Genomic DNA, 10,542 nt, shown 5'->3' on the forward strand with positions numbered 1-10,542 from the left:
ATGGAGAAACAGGTTTACCTTTTAGGTGACATGAATGAGTTGAAGTTATGAACTGTTTCTGAGAAACAGATAACCCCAGGATCCTTTTCTGTGTAGCTGACAGCTGGTAACTGTGCAGGGGCGGGTCTAGCAAAGTGTTGCCAGGGGGGCAGGTAGGGCATTAACAGGGAGAGGGGGGCACAAAGAAATACTTTCTTATTCTCATTTAAAATGTCTAGCTTTTAAAAAATAATTATCTGAATCTTACAACAAACGATTGATAGATTGATGCATATATACCATCAAAACAGTGAACATCACTGTCACAACAGCGTTTGTTTTCATTCAAAGGCTTTATGATTTTTCCTATAATGGTGGGCCAGTCTCTAGTCAAAACGCCCGGGCCAATTTTCTGTCCCAGTCCAGCCCTGTATGCAGCTCATCTGCAGTCTGCTGTTACCTACATCTTCCTATTCAGAAGGCAGAATTTCCGAGTTCTGAGTACAGTCAAAGCACCACGACTGCAGTTTTTGTGTTGGATGTAAAAGGCGCACATGACGCTGTGACGTAGGCTAGAATCATGGCAGCGGTCAATGACGGTCCAGGCGTGGGATTTCTCTCGTGGAAATATGCACATTATCTTTTCCTTTCTATTGGTAGGTGGCACAGTGCACTTGTGGAAAGTAAGCAAGCTAGAAGAATCTTGCTGAGTATCCAGTTACACACATTAACGAGAGAATTCTGAGTAAAACCAAAGTTACTTTCACTAGTAACTAGTTACTTTAGTAACGAGTAACTTGAAGTAACTGAGTTACTTTTGATAGAAGTAACTAGTAATGTAACTAAGTTACTAATTTAAAGTAATTTACCCAACAGTGGTGTGTGTGTCTGTGTGTGTGCATATTCTGGCGCTCTTATCTTTCGGGACTTTGATGAGAGTTTCCACTTTGTAAATATTTAGAGAGAAGCTGTGGAGGGAGTATTCAGTATTGGGATCAGTGAAATACTCTGCTGTGGAGGTCACGTTTTGGAACTGTTGTTTGTTTTATTACTCAGGGGATTCTATGCTTAAAATATGGAGCCCCGCAAGGGACATGGGAGAAAAAAAAATTACGATGAACTTTTGCGAGATCTCACAAAAGTTGAATTCCAACAATTGCAGCAGCTACTTAGTTGTAATATTACTCTTTCTGGGTCACAAAATACACTTTTAAGATATTTTGAGGCGTGAATGTAGTTGTGTAAACGTCAGATACCTGCTCGGTTTACAAGACATCACATATTTGCAAAAGTGCTCCGACATTTTCGGAGATCTGACACCCACCATCTGGAAGCTAACGGGAGGTCCAGACCTACTACAGCCGGGAGGAACACTGTCTTAATTTTTTTTCCTCCCATGTCCCTTGCGGGGCTCCGTATTAAAATGGATCACAGAGGAACTCAAGTGGGGGTTTTCTTCCCAGTGTATTGCTTGATAAACTTTGTTAAACATTTAAAGTTTTATTTTGTTTTGAGCTTGTGTCCACTTTACTCAATTTATCAAACCTTCGAGAAAATGATCCAATTCCTGGGACACTATTGTCCTCATCTCCTGTGGTGCTCAGATTCTGATAGTCCATTTGAGTATGGACAAGGCATTGAGTCTCAGGATTCTGATAGTCCATTTATCCTGAGACTCAATGTCTTGTCCATACTCAAATTAAAACCTTAAGACCTGAAGTTGTTTGATCAGTGGCATATGTCCAAAGCTGAATTCAAAAGTGTCAAAAAATGACTCTGTGAGAAAATTCTTATGTTAGAGAAGGAAGCAAGGCTGAAGCATGAGCTGGATATCAAAATGTAAGTAAATAGGAGACCCTCCCTAAAAATATCTTGCTTGACCAGCTATCTATCCACATCAAACGGAGGCAGCTTTGGTTTTGGAAGCATGATATTGGTGCTGAAATGTGGCTTGACAGAAAAAACCTGAGCTGAACAAAAAATGGATTTTAGTTTTAGATTGTGACTGTTGATGAATTTGGAGGCAGTTTTTAAGCAGAACCTCAACTATAAACTTATATTATAAACTATAAAAATGTAATGTGGCTGTGCTGATGACAATATGTGTATTCAGGAAATTCTTGATAAAGTGATGCCAGTTTTTAAAATAAGACACTTTTATAAACTTCAATAGTAATATTTAAATTTAATAGTGTGCATCTCTAAAAAAGATACTTTTTCACCTTCAACAAATATATCACAGTTACTGCTATTACCCATAACCTGAGCAGAGAGCACAGCCCTGAACACTTTAGAATTCATTCTGCTGCTTCCATTAGCAGACACATAATCCCCAGTGGCTGGTGTGAGTCATTGGCATGTGGGCCAAAGGCGTCAGATTATCTTAGATAAGCAACTGTTGTCGGTCATCAGTTTGGAAAAAGATCTTCAGGCCATTTTCAAATACTATGAACTCTACACGGAGAACACTTCTACATGTTGAAAGCATTAAAAACAGCTGCAAGTTTCCCAGAAAATGAACGCCCCAGCAAATTCTCCCCAGTGTCAGACTGAGCAATGCTCAAACTGGATCAAAGGTTTGTAGATTTGTGGTCATAAACATGTCGAACTTTGTCATAAGCTGAAGCCCACCTGGAAATGCAGACATCCAGAGTAAATGTACAGCACATTTATTTATTTGTTTACACTAATGTTTTAGAGTCACTAAAGTCGGCATTATTTTTTATTTATTTTATTATTATGTTTTGCTGTTAAAAGCAGCCTTTATTTGTAAAGATGGTTTTCTATCCACAGACCTGTGTGGAGAGGCAGAGACCCAAAAAGGAAAGTGTATGAGGAAGTAATGATCAAGAAAGACGAGAGGAAAGGAAAGTCTGAAATACAATACAATACAATTTTATTTATATAGCACATTTAAAAACAAGGTGTATGCCAAAGTGCTTCACAGAAACCAAATAAGAGCAATAATAAATACAAGTAAATAAAATAATAATATAAGTACAAATAGAATATACTAACAGGTGGGAGCCATAGCTAACCAGTGATACCAGGCATAGTAGGCACAAGTCGAAAGGCTAAGGTTAAAACATAAAAACATTAATAAAAGCAAAAAAAAGTTACAGTACAGTTAAAAATGCAGAGAGGCAGGGAAGGCTAAATAAATACGTTTCTAATCAAGATTTAAAAGATTGAATTGAATCAGACGCGCGGATAGCTTGGGGAAGATTATTCCAGAGGTAGGGTGCAACAGAGGCAAATGCGCGGCCACCTCCGGTCTTAAGGCGGGATCTAGGTTGCACCAGGAGCCTTTGGCCTGCTGATCTAAGCGCTCTCCTAGGGGTATAAAAGCTGAGGAGATCCTTAAGATAGCTGGGCGCGGTGTTATTTATGAGTTTAAAAGTGAGCAATAAGATTTTAAAATCCATACGAAATTTAACAGGGAGCCAGTGCAGGTCGCAGAGAACTGGAGTAATAGACTCAAACCTATCAGTTCCAGTTAAGAGACGTGCAGCAGTGTTTTGAACGAGCTGCAGTTTATGAATAAGGGCAGAATGGAGACCAGTATAAAGGGAATTACAGTAATCTAATCTTGATGTAACAAAGGCATGGATACGTTTTTCCAGGTCCTTATGTGGTATGTAGGGCTTGGCCTTAGAGTTTAGACGTAATTGATATAAACCAGATATAACTACAGACGACACATGTTTGTCCAACTTGAAGGAACTGTCCAAGACAACACCAAAGTTCCTGCCAGTATCAGAAAGGCAGTTAGCAAAGGGCCCAAATATACCAGTTAGTTCAGCCCAAGGGAAGGGAGGATCAAAGATTACAATTTCTGTCTTCTTATCATTTAAAATGAGGTAATTGCTCAGTAGCCAGTTTTCAACTTCACCCAAATTCAAATAAAGAAAAATTCAATCAAAAAAGTGTTGCAACGACGACGTGACATCCTCAGCAAGTTCAAAATAGATTTGAATGTCATCCGTGTAAAAATGAAAGGAAATATTGTATTTATCAAAGATTTGGCCCAAGGGTAACAAGTATAAAGAGAACACCAAAGGATTGTGACTGTGATCCGTAATGACAGCCGACAGGAAACCTGCCTTAGGCAACCTAACAGATTTCTGGAATTCCAGGCGGGTCCTGCAAAGGATGTCAAAAGACACCTGGAGCTTATCTTTTTTCCACCGTCTTTCAGCTTGGCGGCAAATGCGTCGTAGAGCACGTAAAGAGTCATTTAACCATGGTTGAGGGCAGCTTCTAAGCCGTTTTACCTTTATAGGGGCCACAACGTCCAGTAAAGAAGAGCATGTAGAGAGGAAGGAGTTAGCAAAATCATCAACTGGAGAGGGTGTAGAACGATCAATGTCAGGAAAAACAGATTTGGAGAAAGCAGCTGAAAATTCAGCCACAGTCGCAGGATTGATTGTGCGAACAAGACGTCGAGGACCCTCAAAGCCAAACAAACCCACTGGATGAGATTAAAAGAGGCTAAAAGATCCTTGGCAAACACATCATCTTTACAACAAATGTGAATGTTAAAACCGCCAGTGATAAGAACACGATCATAATTTAATTAAAGAGATGCTAAAAGGTCAGCAAAATCGTCAATGGGAGTCTTATTATATTTTGGGGGACAGTAAATCACAACACAGAGCTAGGGAACATAAGACAAGTAATAAATGACTCAATATAGAAATATGTGTGAAATCCTGCACCTCATCTGTCAGAGAAAGAAGAGTTTTTACGCAGTTTTGCTGAGAATGACTGATTTCCTAAAGCTGGCTTTAATCAGTCCCTGACAGAAAGCACAGTGTTCAGTGCCAGCTCTTCATCACTGACTCAAACATGTTGCTCGCTCATTCTTTCTTGTGTGTGTCCGTGTGGGCGTTTGCGTCTATATTTCTGCGTGCGTCAGTCAGAGATCATTCAGCGTTCTCTGATGAAAGATTTATCCTTGCAGGCGGTTTAGAAATTACATGTGTTTGTTTTTTATTCTGTAAAGACATGTTTCTATCCACAGACCTGTGAGGAGAGGCAGACACCCAAAAAGGAAAGTTATTTGAAGTAGACCTGTGATTTATGCATCTGTCTGCCATGCTGCTCTCTGCCAAGAAAGAAGCTATCAAAACAACCATCTTGTTATAATATCACAGTAGTTGCAGGCAAGTCACAGCCTGCAGCTACTGTGACTGTAAATCAGCTGTGAGATTTATTACAGTCAGTGCGCCCCAGGGTGGCTGTGGCTACAATGTAGCTGCCATCACCAGTGTGTGAATGGGTGGATGACTGGTTGTGTAAAGCGCTTTGGGGTCCTTAGGGACTAGAAAAGCACTGTACAAATACAGGCCATTTGCCAATTCAGTAAATCAATTTTCTTTTGATGTGTGAGAAAGTATCATTCTTCTTTTTCTTTCTTATCTAAATCAGATTTTTAGATGTTCTTTAAAGGAAGTTAATGAGTTTTCTTGCTCATCTTTGTGGGTTTTTTTTCTTACTTCTGTAAGAATATGAAACTGAGTATGTGCCATGATCACAATTTCACACCCAGTGGCGGTCCTAGCCTGTTTGGCGCCCTGGGCGAACACTCATTCTGGCGCCCCCCCCCCCCCCCCCACACACACACACACACACAGGAAGGATTGTACATTAACATAAAACTGTTGTGTACACACACACACACATGTGAAGAGGGAGAGAGTATGCAAATTGCCACCAAACAGCCATCATAATTCGTCATACAATGAGAACAGGACAAATCAACAATTGACAATGACTAATTAATATTACAATCTGTAACATAATGTATTGTTTGGAGTTTAGTCTGTTACTGTTACTATTTTTACCATTTCTTCTTGGAGCAACTGTAACACACATAATTTCTTTAATGATTAACAAAGTATTCTGACTCTGATTGTTTCACGATGACCTGCCATTATCCAATCACACGTCTGCTTACCTGCATCTTTTGCTCGTTTCTCCTCCTCTTCTTTTCTCTTTTTTCTAAACTGAGGACCTGATGACTTTGAACTTTTCTTGTCCATCTTCCATTGGTTATAATTTTGCACTCCAGTATGAAAACCCATCCCTCAACCCCAGGATCACCACAACATGACCTTAGTTCACAGATTCACTTTGTCTAAGGTTTATTTCTGGGATTTCACACAACCCAGGATTCAAATCATGAATACATGATGGGCTTGGATTTACAACATTATAAATGAAATGTGCTCTATTTGGAAGCAGCCGCCCCCCTCCCCTTTCGACAGGTTGTGTGTGAGACTTTAAATCATCAAACTGTAAATTTAAAATTTAAAATTGTTATTGATCCTTTACCCCGAGTCCTAAAGTGTATATTTATTTTCTTACTCTTCTTATATTTATTGTTTGTTTACTTGCACTGCTGTAACTGGAGCCTCGTCGTCTCGTCTCTCTATACACTGGACTGTATGTAGCGGAGATGACAATAAAGTTTACTTTGACTTCAGCAGCGAGCAGGCGCACCGAGGGCTCTCGCGCTCACTTTTCGTGTATAGAATTTCGAAAAAACATCGGTGCAAATTATAAGTCTGTATTATGATGTCTGGTGTTTTCGTGTTTGTTGGTTTGTTTGTTTTTTTGTTTTATTTTGTGAGTTGGTTATTAGACGCTGCTCCAGCCAGCCAGAGAATCCCCCGCCGCCCCGCCCTCTCCTCTCTGTGCCGCAAGCAGCAGGCGCACCTCGCAAACGGAGGGCGCCCTTACTCCCAGCAAATGAGCGATAGAAAACCAATCGGTGCCTGTACCATTCCCAATATGCGCTGGCTGACGTCGGGGCAGCATGAGTACGAGCATTTTTTATTTTTTTTGCCGATGCCCGTGATGCCGCCCCCCACCACGATGCCGCCCTGGGCCACCGCCCATGTCGCCCGTATCTAAAACCGCTACTGTTCACACCGCTGAGTACTGAAACTTCCTTTGTGCACAAATTGAAACCCGGGAATGTGCAGAAAGCTTGGTTGCTATAATCTCGTGCCACAGACTAGTGTCAAACACAAAGACACATGTATGCTGTCCTGTGAAGTCTACTCCAAGCAGAATTCAGTCATTCGCGGGACTTCAGTATCAGTGCCAAGGAATTAGTTGATCTTTAAAAAGATCTGGCTGCAGATGCGTTAGAGAGGGCCTTGGGCAAAACATGAAACCGTGACCACATGCTTTCTTCCTGACTGTGAGACCGCACACACACAATAAAGGAAATACTGCAGTCATGCAAAACTCATGGGGAAATATAAAAGAGTTCCTCAGCAGTTTTAACAGAGGTCAACTCTTTGTAATGTAACATGTTCAGTTTGTCTTCCCACTATTCATATATCAGATACTGTTCGCATCTTTGCTTTCACAATGAAAAGCAAAACAAAACTTTATTCTTGGACAGAGTCACTTCTAAAGTGTTGTTGTTTTTATTATTGTCACCCTTCTCTAAGAACTAGACACAGTTTTATGTCCCAGCACTGACTTTTGAAAGTTCAGCTAATTAAGAAAGTGTTTCAACATAAGTCTTGATGCATTCTCAATCATCCAGGAAAAATAATTCTCCAAAAGTTGATTCTGTTCATCTGGACGTAGTGTTTTCGGGGAGAAACGTTTCGTCATCATCCAGGTGACTTCTTCAGTCTCAGCTGACTGCAGGTTTCAATCTTATAAACAGTACACTGGCACAGTAACTGAAACCAGCCCACTGAAGGAACAGTGGAACCTGCAGTCAGCTGAGACTGAAGAAGTCACTTGGATGATGACGAAACGTTTCTCCCAGAAAACGCTACGTCCAGATGAACAGAATCAACTTTTGGAGATGTTTCAACATAACTGACCAAATAAGTTCCTGGGCCTGTCAGCAGGATAGTTCCTGGGTGGATAGACTTTTTATGCTACAATTAAGTGTCCATTTCATTTTTACAGCTATTATTTAGCAATTTCAGCACTGACCACTTTCATACACTGCCACATTTCACAGTCAACAGGCTCTATGATTTATTTTGCAGAAGCTGTGGTAGATTTAGATTTTTTTTCGTGCTGTCCAATTAAATGTCAGGTTTTGCTATTCATACCAACACTGCGATGTGTCTTTTTGTGTATAAGTTTCAGCATTATTTGTTCAATAATCATTAAAACATTAATATACATTATTCACTTTGTGTGTGAGAAGCCTCTGCCAGCATGTTACCCACTGGCAAAACCCCTGTAACACAGTAACAGTTTGCCCTAAAGTTGCATAGCCAATACTAACTTATTTCAATTCTTTCAGTGGAGGGAATTTTAAATATAGAATTATTGTATTCAAGAATTATTGCCTAGAGATTGAGAATTCTGATTGTCAGAGTTAATACCTCATTACTAGCATGTCCATGTAAACTTACTTTAGACCTTAGATCTTAAAAAATACAGACAAGGTTTATATCATATCACATGTTAGCAACTAGAATATTAGCAGCAGGGCCAGAGAGCAAGAAATGTCAACACGGTTACCTTTGAGTAACGCATCTGATGGGTAACAGTTGACAGTGTATCAGGGTTTGTGTCTATTGTCATAATATATACTTACTTTGAGCATAACTCCCCCCCTGAAAAACCATTATTATGACGATTATCATACATAAATTATACTGTAAACTATGAAAAAGTGCATTTAGATAATAAATACATAGAAAATGCCATTCACATGACCCTTTTAGAAAGGATTAATGTAGCTGATTTAAACACTACTGCAGTGTAACTTACACCAGATAATTTCACGCTGAGTAGACTTCATTACTATATTAAAGGAGCCTTTGCTTTTCAGCATCTTCTATATCATCGGCAGTAGGAATTGTGTCAAAGCTTGTAGTGATTTCAGGAAGTGATTTCAGGCAGGAAGGATGGATTATTTTTGTATGTGGTTAAGTGGTTTCCTGCTGACATTTATATAATTTGATCCTGAGTGATTAAGGCTGTAAAACTGCAAAGTGCCTCTGGTAAATCTGCACACTCATGGTGATACTGCTGCAGTCTTACATACACTATTTTCTGGTGCTGCTGATTCTGAGAGAAAGGCTTCTTATTTTATATTCAACATATATGCTTCTATACACACAAAAAGAGAGAATAAAATGCCTTTAACACAGATCTTTTCTCTTAATGTATCATTCCGAAACCTGTTGGCTGAACTTCAATAACAATGATTGAAACTTTATCATCAACTACTACCTTATAAAAGATACTTGTTAATATCTACAAAACTCTTAATTATGCTAAAGTCTGCGGTTCACGCCACATCTGTCACGGTCCTGGGTCTGGTGACCCGGTGTTTATGTTTGGTTTTCCTTTGATTTTGTGTTTTCCAGAGTTTAGTCTTTTGTGTTTCTAGCTTTGTGATTCTCAGTGATTTGATAAGTGATCTGATTGCCCCAGCTGTGTCTCCATCTGTTCCCCATTCTCTTGTTGTCCTGCTGTGTATTTAAGCCTGTTTGTTGCCATCTGTTTGTTGCTGATTCGTCATCCTCCATGTTGCTATTGCATTTCCTCCTCGGTGTTTCATGGCTCAGGCTCCTTGTTCCTGGTTTCAGGTTTTTGTTAGGGTTTTCATTGTTCGTCATGTTCTTTTGTGTAGCTTCACCCAGTTTAGTTTTGTTAGTGTTTTCAGTTCATCCCTTCATTTGTTGCTTTGAAGTGTTTTTTGTACAGCCACCAAAATAAAGGCTCGCTTTCAGTTAAAGATTCATCCTGCATCTGGATGAGGGGGTGGGTAGTTGTTACATTCTACTAAAGTATGGAGGACCACAACAGCCACGTGCATCGAAATAAAGAATTCTGTGCTTAAATAATGAATTGTAGAATAAATTCTCCATTTGTAAATTCATTTTTGAATTCCAATTTAATAAACTGCATTTCAAAGTCCATTTCCTTTTCCTGTTCGCTCAGGGATTAACTTTTGGATTAGCTGTTGGATCCAACCAATCAGAGAGCTCCTTACATCCCACGGTGTGGCTAATTTGAATAGCTGCAGGATTTTTAAAATAAGGTTGTTAATCCAGCAGCTAATCCAAAAATTAATCCCTGAAATTAATCCTATTTAAATAGGTTTAAATGTTAAACTAATTTCTTCCAGTCAGAGAATGTTGCAGATAATTAAATTTTTGCTTGATGCATAAAGTTAAAAGATTAAAACTAATAAAACAAGTTTTAAAAAGAGACTTTTCCATTTGATTACATTTTGTATGATGATTATGCAGAAAAAGTAGAATTGGGCTGAAAGATCTATCACTTTATCACCTATTCAGGTTGTAAATCGTGTTTTTAAAAAGTAACTAAGTAATTCATTACTTTTGAAAATAAGCAATCAGTAAAGTAACGGGATTACTTTTTTGGGGGAAGTAATCAGTAATTAGTTACTGATTACTTTTTTCAAGTAACTTGACCAGCACTGCTGATGACACAACCGTAGTTGGACTCATCAGCAGCAACAACGAGTCAGCACAGAGATGAGGTTCAGTAGATGTGCAGCAAAAACAACCTGTCACTGAATGTGGACAAAACCAAGGAGAT

The sequence above is a fragment of the Neolamprologus multifasciatus genome, chromosome 4 (genome assembly GCF_963576455.1).
Source record: "Neolamprologus multifasciatus chromosome 4, fNeoMul1.2, whole genome shotgun sequence".
Lineage (NCBI taxonomy): Eukaryota > Metazoa > Chordata > Actinopteri > Cichliformes > Cichlidae > Neolamprologus > Neolamprologus multifasciatus.